The sequence below is a fragment of the Dipodomys ordii genome, unplaced genomic scaffold (genome assembly GCF_000151885.1).
Source record: "Dipodomys ordii isolate 6190 unplaced genomic scaffold, Dord_2.0 Scaffold36, whole genome shotgun sequence".
NCBI classification, from domain to species: Eukaryota; Metazoa; Chordata; class Mammalia; order Rodentia; family Heteromyidae; genus Dipodomys; species Dipodomys ordii.
The window spans coordinates 10952315-10967227 of record NW_012267252.1 but is presented as its reverse complement, the minus strand read 5'-3'; positions in this window follow the sequence as shown (position 1 = coordinate 10967227).

Genomic DNA, 14913 nt, shown 5'->3' with positions numbered 1-14913 from the left:
GAGCGCTAGCCTTGAGCTGAAGAGCTGAGGGACAGCGCCCAGGCCCAAAGTTCAGGCCCCACAACCGGACCCAAAAAAAAAAACCCAACTATATACTCTTTACACATAGATAATAAATGGGGACTATTCTTCACACTAGAAAGGTAATTCCTGTTGGGTTAAACTGTGATCTTCCTGGGTGTATTTCAAATAGGATTTTAGTAGCAAAAATGAGGACACCGACAGCCTTTGAGAACTCAGAATTTGGGGAGATGGAGGGTTGCCTTTCTTTTTTTTGTTTTGCTGCAGGAAACAGCTGGAGGGATCATGTGGCAAGGGACTCCTGGAGTTTGTTTTCAGGTTTCCTGGAGGCTACTTGAGTCTGTGAGGAATCAAAGGCTCCAGAGAGTGCTGGGTAAGTAAAGATTCTTAGAGTGCAGAACTGGAAAACACCGCGGAGTCAGGGTATGAGATTTTAAATACTTTCAGTTTGTGAACTGTTAACACCCAGAGGCTGATATTTACCTACACTCAAAATCGCAAACCTCAACTTGTCCCTTGGCAGCAACTTCTGGCGTTGTGTTTTGCTGAGAATATTGTTGTCTGGGAATTAAGAAATTTGGAGCAATGATTAAGAGTCAACAATCTACAGGTAAATTTCATCCACCCAGAACCAGGTGCTAGTGGCTCACGCCTGTAATCCTACCTACTCAGGAGATTGAGATCTGAGGATCGAAGTTCAAAGCCAGCCAGGGCAGGAAAGTCCGTGAGACTCTTATCTCCAATAAACCACTAGAAAACCAGAACTGGCGCTGTGGCTCAAGCAGTAGAGCACTCACCTTGAGCTGAAGAGCTGAGGGACAGCACCCAAGTCCAGAGTTCAAGCCCCACCACCGATCCCCCCCCAAAAAATTCATCCACCCACCTGACTGGTGTTTGTCTCCAACATTGATACTCTTCTACCCACTCTGGGGACTTTTGTCTCAATCTACTCAACACTCCTGAATGACTTTGCCTAACTTACTTTCTTACCATGCTCATCATGTCCCTATCAATATTTTTAAAGTATAAGGAATACTTACCAATGAAATAAAATACTGTCTCCATTATATGGCTTTGTTTAGTGTCTCTCTGACCTTGAGTTGAAAGGTTTCAGCTTATACTCATATACTGTTTGTATTATTATCATGCTAGTTAGGAAGCAGCCTTTACTGTTATGTATGTATGAGGAGGATAGCAGATTGATTTTTGTCAGATTCTTTAATAGATGATGATGTTAAATTGGATTATGAAGAGGCTGAAGAAATTATCTCTGAGGTGGTGGGAGATTTTAACTTAGCTTCCCTTTGAATGAGTCATTTATTTATGTCACTAACTTGTGCACTTTTCTACCAATCCTTTATCTTTTTCTGTTTATAATTATGCTGAGTGATAAACCAGGAGACACATTTGAGTCTAAAGAAACTCATCTTTGTCTCACCAAGAGGAAGAAAGTCCTAAAATACTGTAACAGGTTAAATTCATACACATATAACCTCCCTAATTCCTCCCTCCCCGCTGACATTGTAAAGTTTGCTTTCAACATAGTCCTGTATATCTCATCGTCACAATAGGTCAGCCTGCATCCTCATTTAAGCATTCCAATATACCCTTTCCCCTCCCCAAATTACAAAAATGTATATACAAGATGCAGAAGGGCAGGGAAGGTGGCTCAGTGGTAGAGTGCTTTCCTTGCATGTTTGAGGCCCTGGGTTTGATTCCTCAGCACCACATAAACAGAAAAAACCAGAAATGGGTACTGTGGCTCAAGTGGTAGAGAGCTAGCCTTGAGCTGAAAAGCTGAGGGACAGCACCAGGCCCAGAGTTCAAACCCCATGACGGACAAAAAAAAGAAAAAAAAAAAAGAAAAAAAGATGCAGAACACCAGAATCAAATCCAATGAAAACAGGGGTTATACAGTGGGAGAAGAACTTACAAAAGAAACAAAAGAATCACATAGTACATTGTAAGTACATTAAAAACAATAGCAAGAAAGAAAAAAAAAACCTCTTGTGTTCCTGTCTTGTGGAAAATCAAAGGAGGAGGTAAAAATGCTCAATAGGAAATGTACTCATTACCCTACTCATGTAACTGAAACCCCTCTGTACAGTATTTTTACACTAGAAATATATATATATATATATATAAATAAAGAATTCATACCCATTTAAAGCATACAAGAGGGTCCTTGCCACTGTTATAATATATGAGCTGGGGTAGCTTCAGGCCAAGGGAAATCAAGAGACAGCATAAACAGTTCTGTTGGCACCTTGATTTTAGACTTCGGGTCTTTCAAACTGTGAGAGAATAAATTTTCTTTGGTTTAAGGGACAGTTCCTGTTAATATGTTCTGATGTATATAATATGATATAAATGTTTTGATTTTAACAAGACATTTAATTCAGGGATATAGAACATTAAGAGAAGGAGGAAATCTACCCCTATCCCCTAAAAAAACCTATAAAACTTCTGTTTATGAGTCCAGTTTCTTTTAGTCATTCTCTAATAAAAGTAAGTTTTATTCATCATGACCATAATATACTTGTTTGCTTGTTTCTGGTATAAATTTATCATCATTTTTGCAGTCAATATTTAAATCTTTTTTATAAGAAATCTTTGGAAGACCTTCCAGACCCTATATAAATACCTATAATGATTCATTCTTCAATGAATAGAAAAAAAATGGAAATCACATTTAACAAACAACGTATGAAAACAACAACATTGTCTTAGTAATCAGATAAGTGAAAAATAAAGCATCAATTACTGGTACTAGAAATACATAATATTATGTATCATGTACTGAGCTTCTTAGTAAGACAAATCATTAGACTTAATTCAATAGATTAGGTAGCTTTTTGGGGTTGAGATGGGGTGGGCTAGGACTCATGGGGTATGGATGCAATAAAGTCCTTTAAATCCTGAGATTTTAATTTCTTCTTGGGACTATAAAAGCGTGCAGTGACTCCAAGTGCTAAATTCAGAATGGCACCTGTCCAAGGAAACATTATTTCCTTTCTAGGCATTGCTTCAATGTTCTCTCTCTCTCTCTCTCTCTCTCTCTCTCTCTCTCTGTTTTTAACTTCTATAGTTTTTTTTCCTCACCTAGGAATCTAAGCCTGAGTAACATTTCTGTAATGGTCACTTTCTGATTAGCACTTTTTAAGCACTGCCAAGTTTTAACTTGACCTTTCCTTTCCTTCATTCATCTCATGGGTCTTAAAAGCCAACTTTGTGGTTTCTAAGAGCTGATTTTCCACCAGTGAGTGGCAGCCTGCTGCTTTCAGAGGGTGGGGGTAGCCACAGTATTTGTGTTCAGGGCACAAAGGTGAGAGTGTGGCGTTTCAGAGATAACTGAAATTCTAGGGCAGACAATATACTGTGGAATATACTTGATGACCAGATGAATTTGACAGGTTCTTTGATTGACGATTGATTCAAAAAAACATCTATGACATAAACTTTTGAATTATTTTGGGGAAGCTTGGAGGGTATTATTAGATGAAAATTATAATTTATCTTATATAATTTATATAGCATATATTTATATTTCACACATTATATAAATCTATAAGTTATCAAATCAATCCAATGCAATCAAATCTCTGATTTATATATAAACATGTTTACATATATTCCTGCTCCAAAATTCAGTAAGCATTTTATTTTTCTTGTTTTAAAATCTCAGTGTAAACAAATCCTATAATTTCTTTATTAGCCTTCCCTTAAAATCGTGGACTTAAGCTATGTTGTATATTTCCTTCATATTTCTCTTAGGAGAATGTACATGGACATGTTCCTTACTGCAAATCTTGCTGCATAGGGTGGGTCCCTTGGTGAGGAGGTTGCTGACTCCTGAGACCATTCTGAATGTTTCATTGTTTCACTGGTTGAAAGGACTATCATAATGGTCTGTTCAAGTCCAATAGATTGCTAAAGAAAAAAAAAACATTCATTTGTCAATCATTCCTTGAACAGATATTCAGTGGGAACCTGATTAGAATGTCAAGGCAGATTGCAAGGTGTAGTAATGCACTCTAAGAACTATTTGAGAATCCATTTTTTCTTTTGTTTACACGTGAATCTGTCTACTTACCTGAGTGCATCTATGAGCCAACATATAGTTCTCTATATTTAATTCTACATATAGTGTAAATCTATAACATAGCCTTTTTTTCTTTGAATCATTCATTATCTTTCAAAGAAATTTACGTATGTAACCATCTTTTTTTCTAACCATCTTTTTTTTACCTTTCAATCTATCTAATATAATTTTCCTTGAGCCTCTAGCTACTTAACATTTTTATTGTGCAGAGTTAAGCTGGCAACATATTCTGTTTTTGTTCACCTAATAAGTATTTTTCTTTATTTCAATTTATATCTTTGTCATAGTATATAGAATGAGATAGGTGCACAGAGACTTACTTTGCTTTTCCCTTTACCATTTTAAAGAAGTTGTGTTATTATGTTGTCTTTTTTATTGCTAAGTTTTAGACAAGAAGTCAATGGTCTTTATTTAATTCAAAGTAAATTGTTTTTTTGGTTTGTATGTTCTGAGCTTTTCTTTTTTTTTTCTCTTCTTATTTTTTAGTCGGTTGTGGGGCCTGAACTCTGGGCCTGGGCACTGTCCCTCAGCTCTTCAGCTCAGGCTTGTGCTCTACCACTTGAGCCATAGCACAACTTGTGGCTTTTTCTGTTTATGTGGTGCTGAGGAATAGAACCCAGGGCCCCATGCATGCAAGGCAAGCGCTCTACCACTGAGCCACCTTCCCAGCCCCTGAGCTTTTCTTTATCACTATTCTTCATCATTCTCAATCTTTTGTACCTGGGTGTTGTTTTCTTTATGTTTATTCATCCTACCTGGAATTTCTCAACATATTAGATACATCTAATTTTAGTGGAGGGAAGTAATTATATATAAATGTGTGTGTGTCCACACACACACACACACACACACACAATTATATATATATATATATGTATATGGTAGGAAGAAGTTTATATATATTCATTTATAAAACATATATATATATATATATATACAGATATATATGTAATCAGGAGAATTTCAGTTTAATGCAACTATATTTGTTTGCTTCTTCTTAATGTCCCTAACATCCTTGTATATCTGTTTTATGTTTAATGGTATTGAGATTTGAACTCAGCACCTTATACTGTTAGGCATGTGCTTTATCACTCTAAGAGTCAATATTCCAAGTTAACATTTGAGAACAAGGGAGGAAAACTCTCTCCCAAACCCAATGTACTTACTACAATATACTTGTTTCCTTATCCATGTATGCCACTCTTATTCAAATGATGAAGTTCTACCTTAATTTCCATATAGAGTTATCACATTTGCTGGAAGTATTTGGCAAAATAAAGGAAGATTTATTAGTATAATAAGCCAAATCCTTCATGAAAAATTAAATGAATTGTTAAGCATTCTTTATCAAATCTCTCATTCAAAACCTCTCATTTGTGGGAATGATGATGTAAGGATGTGAGGAAGAATCCAAGAAGCAGGAGAGAAGGAAATAAGATGTTCAATTCTTAGGCAGGGAAACAAAGCCATAAGATGCTATCATGTAAAACAGGGAAGATTTTCCAACACTAGCATCCAACATTCACCTTCAGAGCAAGATGCCCTCTTGGTTAACATCCTGAAAAACTGGAGGTGGAATCCTTATTGGAAAGGTGCTATGATGGATGACCTGACTCCCATTGTCAAATGCTGCCTCTGGGAACTCACTGAGAATTCAGAAGCACAAAGGATTGGTAGAAATAAGTATACTATCTTCAGTATTATGAAAATGTGTACAATATTTGAAGGTAAATTGTGATTAAAGATACATAATTTAAACATGGGGACATCACTAACAAGAATGCTTTTAGCTAATGAGCCCCAAATAGATCTATAGTGGGATATGATCATATTCTACTAAGTCAAAAGAATGAAGGAAATGGGATAAAGGAGAGATGGTATGCATTAAATAAAGAAGCAAGATAGATTTAAATATAACAATATTGGCAATATTGACCATTGAAAAGCACAGAATATAAAAATAATTTTAAAAGAAGCTTGTTATGTTTCATTTACATGAAATGCCTTGAAATTTTCTTAAAGAGTGGATCTCATATCACATGTTCTTACCATGAAAATAAAATAAAAGAGAACATTTATTGGTTAATTTCATGCTGCTATGGCACGTAACCCAACATAAATGTAAGGGGAAAATTATTTATTTAGGCTCATGGATTCAGAAGTCATTCTATGGTTGCTTGTCCCTGTGTACTTGGACAGAATTATATTACCAAGAATCTCATGTTGGAAGAGCTCCTTCACCTCATGGCAGACAGGAAGCAGAGAGACAGGAAGGGGCAAAGCAAGATACATACTTCAAGGACACACCCCCACTGACATATTTCCTCCAGCCAGACCACACTTCCTGAAGCTTCCACTACCTCGCAAAATAGCATCACTAACTAGGGACTATGTAAGCCATGAGGCACATTTCATATTTCAACTAAAACAGAGAGGGAAAAAACTTTTGGAGGAAAACAGCTAGGCTTACAACATCAATTTTGGTGATGGTTTCACAGGTGTGTATACTCTCCAAGTTCACCCAGTTGTATACATTAGATATGAACAGCTTGTTTATATAACAAACAAATAAAACTCACAGAAAGGCTTACAGAAAATGGATGGAAGAGGAACCACACAATAGTTGGAGGAGCTTGGTAATATCAGCATAATAGAACCCATCCAACTTTTTCTTTCTCTTTTCTCCCTTCCCCGCTCTTTTCTTCTCTCTCTCTCTTTTTTTATATAGGGTCAGTCATTGCTATTTCAAAGGGATGATACTTAGTCCAGGCTAGTTTGACCATCATGATTGACTTGACTCAGCTTCTCAACTGCTAAGATTAGAAGGTGTGCACCACTAAGCTCAGAAAATATACAGCATTTAGGAGAACAAAGAGTCCCAAAGATAAAGAAGAAGTTTTTATCATGATAGAGGGGTTAACTCCTGTAGAAGGTTTGGAAGCACTTTCAGCCAGCTGTGACTGTCAGAGTTGTAGAATACAGCATTCCATTCCTCAAACGCATGTGGAGTCCTTAATATGGACCATGTTGTGGTGCAGAAACTATTTTCAGTAAGTCTTGAGGACCAAAATCATGAAAAAAAACCCACAGAAAAAGCAAATTCAAGACAAAAGACATTCTGGCCATTCTTCAAAGTTATAACTAAACATGTTTCAGAATAATTAATGCAATTAATTCAGAATAAATCATGAGGGAAAATACACTTTAACCAAATAGAAATGAAAAGCCTAGAATTCTGTCAGTTACAGGTAGAGCAGTGATGGAAGTGGAATTTTGGTTTTAAATGCTTACATTGTAAAAGAAGAAATGTCTTTGAGCGGTTATTAAGATTGACATGTAAGAGTCTAAGAAATGGTCTGGGAAGGTAGATCAGTGGTAGAGTGCTTGCCATGCATGCATGAGACCCCGGGTTTGATTCACAGCACCACATAAGCAGAAAAAGCTGGAAGTGGCACTGTGGCTCAAGTGGTAGCTAGTCTTGAACTGAAGAGCTGAGGGACAGCACCTAGGTCAGAGTTCAGGCCCCACGACCAACAGAAAAAGAAAAAAGAAGCTAAGAAATAAAGTCCAAATTAAGCCTGACACGCTATAAGACAGAAATCAGTAAAGATAAGAACTGAATTCAATAAATTAAAAATAAATAACCATAGAGAAACTAAATAACCATAGAGAAACTAAAAATTAAACCATATTCCTTTTTTGAAAACCATAATTAACTACAAACCGGTCAAAGAGACTTCTACTGCCCAAATCTGGAATCTCTGAACATGAGAGTAATTAAATGTAACAATGAGTTATGAACGATTGAAACAATAGAAAATCTAAATATAATGCTGGTGATAGATAAGTTGATTAAATATTGAATCAAATTCTCTTGCTCACAGTAGAATATTGACAAACGACCAGTAATTATGATGGTGAGGCTAGAGTTACGCCATTACTCTTCTGCAGTCAATAAATATAATAAATATTTTTATAGGTGAGAATCACCAATGGATGCTAAGAGCAAGAAAATTGCATGGTCTTGAAATGCCATCTCAGAGACTGTTTATTAATTATGAAGGGGAAATACAGCAGTAATTAAACAGTGGGGACATTTGTCAGCCCCTTGAGGGGTGGTGTGAATTAACATCAGCCACGTTGGACAGAGGGACATCACAAGTTAGACTCTAAGGAATGTTCAATATTACCGATTTAATATGCTTGACTTAGAGAACAACTTCAATGACTTAAATAACTACCATCATGACCAAACGTCCCAAAACACCATTGGGAGCAATGTTTCCAGTTTTAAAATGTCATTGTCATAAAAGACAAAGATTCTAAGAGTGTTGCTGATTAAAGAAGACTGGTATGGATTAAATGCTTGCACCTCATCTGAACTCACATGTTCAAACCTTACCCTAAAGTGATGGTATATTAGAAGTGTGAGTTTTGGGGTGCTAGGAAGAATTAGATAGGCACTTTGTACTCATACACTGTTTTATAGAATGGGAACTTCTTTGTACAACTACTTAAAGATAATAATAATAAAAAAGATTTAGGGTCTTGAGGGGGGCCCTCATGAATGGTGTTGTATTAGTATTCTCACAAAAGTCCTTTACTTTTTATTCCTGTGGTGTAGGACACCACACGAACGCCTTATGTGAACAAGAAAGCAGGTCTTCACTTGACACAGCAACTACTGGTGTTTCAGTCCCAGCTCACAGCACTGGGAGAAGTGGATTCACCCAGTCAATGGCATTTTGTTATTGCAGCTGAGCTAAGACAGGATTGAGAGGGGCAGTGGGCACTTCCGTCACAAGTGCTGTCACATTCTTGCTTTATCTGAGTTAGCGCCGGCTCTCTGGTCACATTCAAAACATTGTACACTTTTCGTAGTACTTAACAGTATTCTTATTTCCACCATTCCTTTGTGACACTGAATCCATGAGCCAAAATACACAAATCATTCTCTATGTTAAGTTCTACATATAGTATGAATCTACAACATAGCCTTTGTTTCTGAGTGATTCATTATCTTTCAAGTTAGGCATTTGTATTCTTCTACTCTCATTTATGTTTTGTTGCTCTGTTTGCTTTTTCTTCCAGGATAATATTTATTTTTAGTAAAAAAAGAAGACATTTCATTTATTTAGGAATCATTCTCCAAATCTCCTTTCCATATTGCATAGTTCTTGGCTCAAAATCTTTCTTGATAATGATAATTATTTTTTTAGAGTGCATGTTGATTTTTCAAAGGGATTTTATCATGACATCTCACACATGCACATACCACACTTCAGCAGATTGTTCTTATATGTGTGTATGTATGTATGTATACATGTATGATCCTGTATGTGTTTATGCATATGTTTATATTTTAGAGCTAACAGGTACCAGTGGGAGAGAAACAGGCAAATGGAGAGGTGGAAAGAGGACAAATGTATTCAAAATACTTCATGTACATGTGCGAAAATCAAACAAGAAAAGTTGATGTCTTGGGAGGGGGAGAGACTGATCATGATGCGTTGCATGCATATATGGATATGTTAAAATGAGGCAAAATCCTTCCTGAGAATTCTTGATAAGAATGAATTTTCAGAAGCCATCACTCAGGTGAACATGTGGACTCCAGGACCAGGAGGCACATGGATTGAGTATCCCTCACTGTTTTGAAGGGAGTGGAGTTAATGCCATGGTTGCACAGGGATTCTGCAGAGGTGATGGGTAACCATGAGCTTGCATCCACTCTAAAAGATCATTTGTCAGGGAATTCAAACCATGGATCCCTGCTCACCTGAAACCAGCTATTGTTCATTGAGAGAGTGTCAGGTGCTCATTCCAGTTCTGTGCTCTGTTGTGAATGCATCTATATTTCAGCCTTCCTGAAATCATTTATGCTGAAATGACATGCTGGAAGCCTAGGCTAGGTAGAATAGATTTTCTGAGAGCTACAAGCTAATTTGTTGGTTTACCTGCCCTTGAATAAAAGTTCCTAATACCTTCACCTTGTGATGCTCTTATGTCCATTAGTGTTATTATGCTGGGGAAAAATGCATATTAATAACGTTTTCAGTAAGTAACCCAGGAACAAATGTGTTTATCTTATTTTTACCCAAAATGGATAGGCATGCATTTTCTAATCTGAATAATTTCGTTAGAGGTGAGTGATTATGATCCTACAGCTTGGATTGCATCTGTCACAGGTGCTTTTGCAGTGTTTCCAAGAGAGTGATAATTTTTTAACACACCCATACTTTTTACCTTGTTCAATTAGCAGCTTCTTGAATTTTTGATTTCACAGTTTTAGTTTTCAGTGGTATCAGTAGGGTTCTATGACCTTGTGATTCTATGACCTGTGCAGCTACTTAAAAGAACCTCACACTTGGTTTTCTGCTCTGAAGCAGTTGTCTTGAAATATTGCATACAATTTAAAGATGAATCTTTATATTTTAATTTTTCATTGGGTCTTGAAGGTTATGTGTCAGTCTTGTGGGCTCATAATCCGTGATGGAATTAGAGTGGTCCAGTCATGCTAAAGTAAGCGACTGAATACAAAGCTTGGCCAGCTGTTAGCTATGTGACCTGTAGTAAATTTGGCTCTTGGTTTTAGCAACTGGAAATCAATACAGAAACAGGTAAAAAAAAATCACTCCACTCATTTCCAAATGCTTAGGAAGCTTAAAAATGATTCATCTAAAAGGACAATGTAAACTGTATGCACATATGATTTTACATTTTCTTTACTTGAACTGAAGCCAAGTTATGATTTTGTAACAAGCCGATTAACACAAAAACCTTTGTGTAGGATAAAATTATCCAATCTCATCCTACTAGAAATATTCACTTATGGAGCTCTCCTAAGGTATATCCTTTACTATTGGGCTATATGATTACTATTGTTTTATTTCAGTTCTCCACATAGCCAGCTAAAAACCATGAAACTATCATTGTAGTCTGCTTTTATTTTCCCTTTGTTGGAAAGAGCCTGAGTTTTGACATCAGATGAATCTAGTGGTGCCCATTTTGCTAACAGTGACTTTAAATGGGTCTTCTGCACCTCAAATCATTAAATGGGTAAAAAAATACATATGTACCTACCTGTATAGGGCCTCAGTAGTTGGGAATTAGGATTATTTACTTTTTTGTCATTTCCTGTGTATACTCTGAATGTTGTGTGTTTGTGTGTGAACACCCACCATTGGATTATGACATTTTATGAAATTTTTGAGATCAAGAACATAGTTTATTTTTTTCTTTTTAGTCTCATATAGCTTCTGATAGTGATCAGCAGTTAACAAATAGGTTCGTGAGAACTACTTCTTGATTGATTTTTTTTTCTGACAGAAATGAAATTACAAGTCAGCTCAGCTCTGTCAAATGCATTTAAAAACACCAAAATTGCATCTTGGAAGACTCATCAGATTTCAATAAGATCTGAAGAACATTTGTTCATCTGAGTCTAGATTGCAGACACATTTTTTAGTAATCAGACTACGGGATTCATCAATTTAGAAATTCCATTTGGAGGACTGATACATTTGTTCTGAGTCATTCCTTGCTACCCAGGGTTGGGTAAAGAAAATGGCATCAATCTGGAGGGCAATGCCGGGGTCTCATCTGTGAAAGGACTGAGGAACCTGTAAGAGTTTATGAACTGGGGCCAGTGGGAGGATGAGGTAGAAAGTACTGCTCAGGGGATTGGCGCCTGAGCCCAGGGGCCAGGACTGGATCACATAAGGGACCCAGAAGTCATCAAAAGGATGTGCCTTGGAGAGGGAAAGAACCTGTGCTCTTGCCCAAGAATGGCTTGGTTTTAATTAAGGTTCATTGCACTGGAGGAAGAGAATGAAGAGAAACGATTAAAATAAATGTTTTTTTTAATGCATTTTTTAAATTTGTGTTTGTCGAGGCCTGGATTAATTGTAGTATTGGAGCAGGACTAGTAATATACATGACAGACTAGTGGACCCAATGGTGGAAGATTAAAGAGATGACATTAGAGGGAAGTCAGGCAGAGGAGCTGGAATTCTCTCTTTCCCATTCATTCTATAGCACTGCATGGATTTCTTGCTGCTACTCGCACTAACGTCTGAGCATTGTGGAGGCGCATAGGCATTTATGGGGCCCTTTTGTTCTTCCTTCCTTAGCCTTCTCCAGATTGGAGCCATTGGGATCTCCTGTTCCCACATCTTCTTGAGGATAGGTTGGAGTCATTGGAAGACAGTTTACTTCAGGGAGAAATTCCAAGTTGACTCTAGAGGGCTTGCTGAGATCTGTCTCTGGTAGACACCATCCTGGTGATGTTTGAGCACCGGAATAGTCTCTTTGCTTACACAACCTACTCTTACTCATATAAGCCCTGTGTATAAAGGTCACTTTCAACCCTTTCCATTCATTTTAAACGTGTGATCGGAAACGGCACTGCACCTTCATAATCCTATCACCTTTTTCCTCGGTGTTCCCCCTCAGAACCTTTTTTCTTCCTTTCTCATGGACATTTTCAGATGGTACCTTTATTGGCATGGCATCTATAGGTAGGGGTGGGGTGACTTTGAGAAGGAGATTTGTCACCAAGGACTTCATAACATTTCCTTGTGACAGTGAGATTTACTGAATATTGTCTGAGCTTCTGTTATGATTTCTGCCCATGAAATTTAAAAGAAATTGTGTGATTACCTGCTGAATAAAATTGTACATATGTAAGGATCTCAAGAGACCTTGAAGGTGAACAGCTGCTGGAGAAAGGGACAAAGCCATTTTGAATTAATATGGAGTATTAAGTATATCATTGCTGAATATGGGGAGGGGGAAGAAAATTCTATTTTAGTCAAAGACATTGAAGGTGTCTTGTTTCAAAAGGCAGGTCATGTATTACACGGCTAACAAGGTTAGAGTTAATAGATTATTGATCCATTCAGTGTTTAGTAGCTGGCTAATTTTTTCATCAGCTATGTGATTGGACGTTTGCCTGTTTTAGAGCCTAATCTAATAAATGTCTTTCATTTGATATTACTTTTCCATGTCAGGGAGCACATGCCTTGGACGCGTCACCTATTTCTGTTGATTGCCTGTATAGTCATAGGGGTATTGATATTCCTGCCATCCAAAGCATCTCTTTTCTTTGTCCCTCAGAGATGAGTAAATCCTTTCTAGTGCAGAATGACTTGGGCTTGCAGCTTAGAGATAAGGGTAGAGTTTGATTGTATCTTGCCCTGCTAACACCTGCTCCACTTGACTACGGTTCCTATTGTCTGGGATTTTATTCAATACTGTCATGAAGAACTTGACATAGTGAATTGCTAGTTTTCTTCCTGGACTCCAGGAAGTTATCCTATTTGAATAATAGCAAGGGAAATCTTGTGATAGTGCTTAAGTGTTTGAGGCCCCTAGTTTTGAAGATGAAAATACAAGATTTACAACAGATATCAAACTGCAGAATACATATTGATGTGGTGTGTGTGTGTGGGTATGGGCGCATGCGCGCGTGTGGTGTGTATTCTAGCTTTTAGTGAAATTGAAGCCAGGAGAGTTTTTTTCTGATCTGTATTAATAAAAAATGGAAAGCATGTTTAATACATGGAATAAAGATGCTTAATCTGCTTTGAGTCCTACAGAGATGCAAGGCACTTTGGAGAGACAGCATCATGCTGAGGTTGAGGAGGGCCCTTACTGTCGGGAAGCTTCCTCAAGTGGAACAGGTGTTAACAGAGCATGATACAATCAGATTCCCCACTTAACTCGGTGCTGTATGCCCATATCTTTCTGCATTAGAAAGGATTTAGCTTTCTCTGGAGAAGCAAAAGAAAAAGAAGCCTCCAGAAAAAAGTGCCCTGGGTTCAACTCTTAATGTCCATCACTAATCCATGAATCAGGTTATCTTTGGCTTATTTTTTTCCTGTGAACTATAGAATATAATAGTATTTTTTCAATAGAGTGTTAGAAACATTAGATGAGGAAAAACATATGCTACATACTTTGAGTAGTATCTGATTAAGTATCTTGGAAAAATGTCTAGAGTTGCCTCTAGGATTACCCATTCTCATTGTTTACATCCTCGTTCCTCATTGACTTCTTTTCAATGTATCTCATTTGATTTAAATAATCTCACTTTCTCCTTATTCCAACTTTGCTATTTTCCTTGCTAAGTTCACTAAGTGTAAGGGAAGGGATGATTTCTACTCAAATAACCACAGACTGTTGCTTTATGTAGTTTATAAGGTTTGATTTCATTGTAGGTAGGTGCACATACTATTTAGTGTCATTTACTTGACTGAGAGTAGATTCCTTCTGAGTTCTCAATACAATTCTGTATCTGAGGAGATCCAGTTTAGTTTGTTGCTGTTCTCCTAGAGAAGCTTTGGAGATAATTTAGTCCACATTAATGTGTAATGCTAAGATCACAATGAAGCTAATAGCATCATGGCTAGCTCTTAGCCTTTAATTCTTGGCCTTATATATGTCTAGTTAATTTTAGAAGTCCAACTGGATTCCATCAAATGTACTGTCACATATTACTGCAATTTACTACTGAACCAGAACTCCGATTCCAAACATGCCCTCGTTTTGTGCCCAAAATAAAACTGTCCCCATCCTATCAATGTAGATTAACTGAAACTAGATATGCCTTCTAAACTGCTTGTGTCAAGGACTCCTCGTTTCTTCCCAGTTCATTCTTTTTCTATGTGTCTGAAGAAGGCCTGAAGCAGGCAGGGTGTGCCATCTTCTCCAGAGGTGGTGTTTGCTGGAAAGCAAGCATAAAACGAACAGGGGTCCATGGAATCCAGGGACCCCCAGATAGCCTTTCC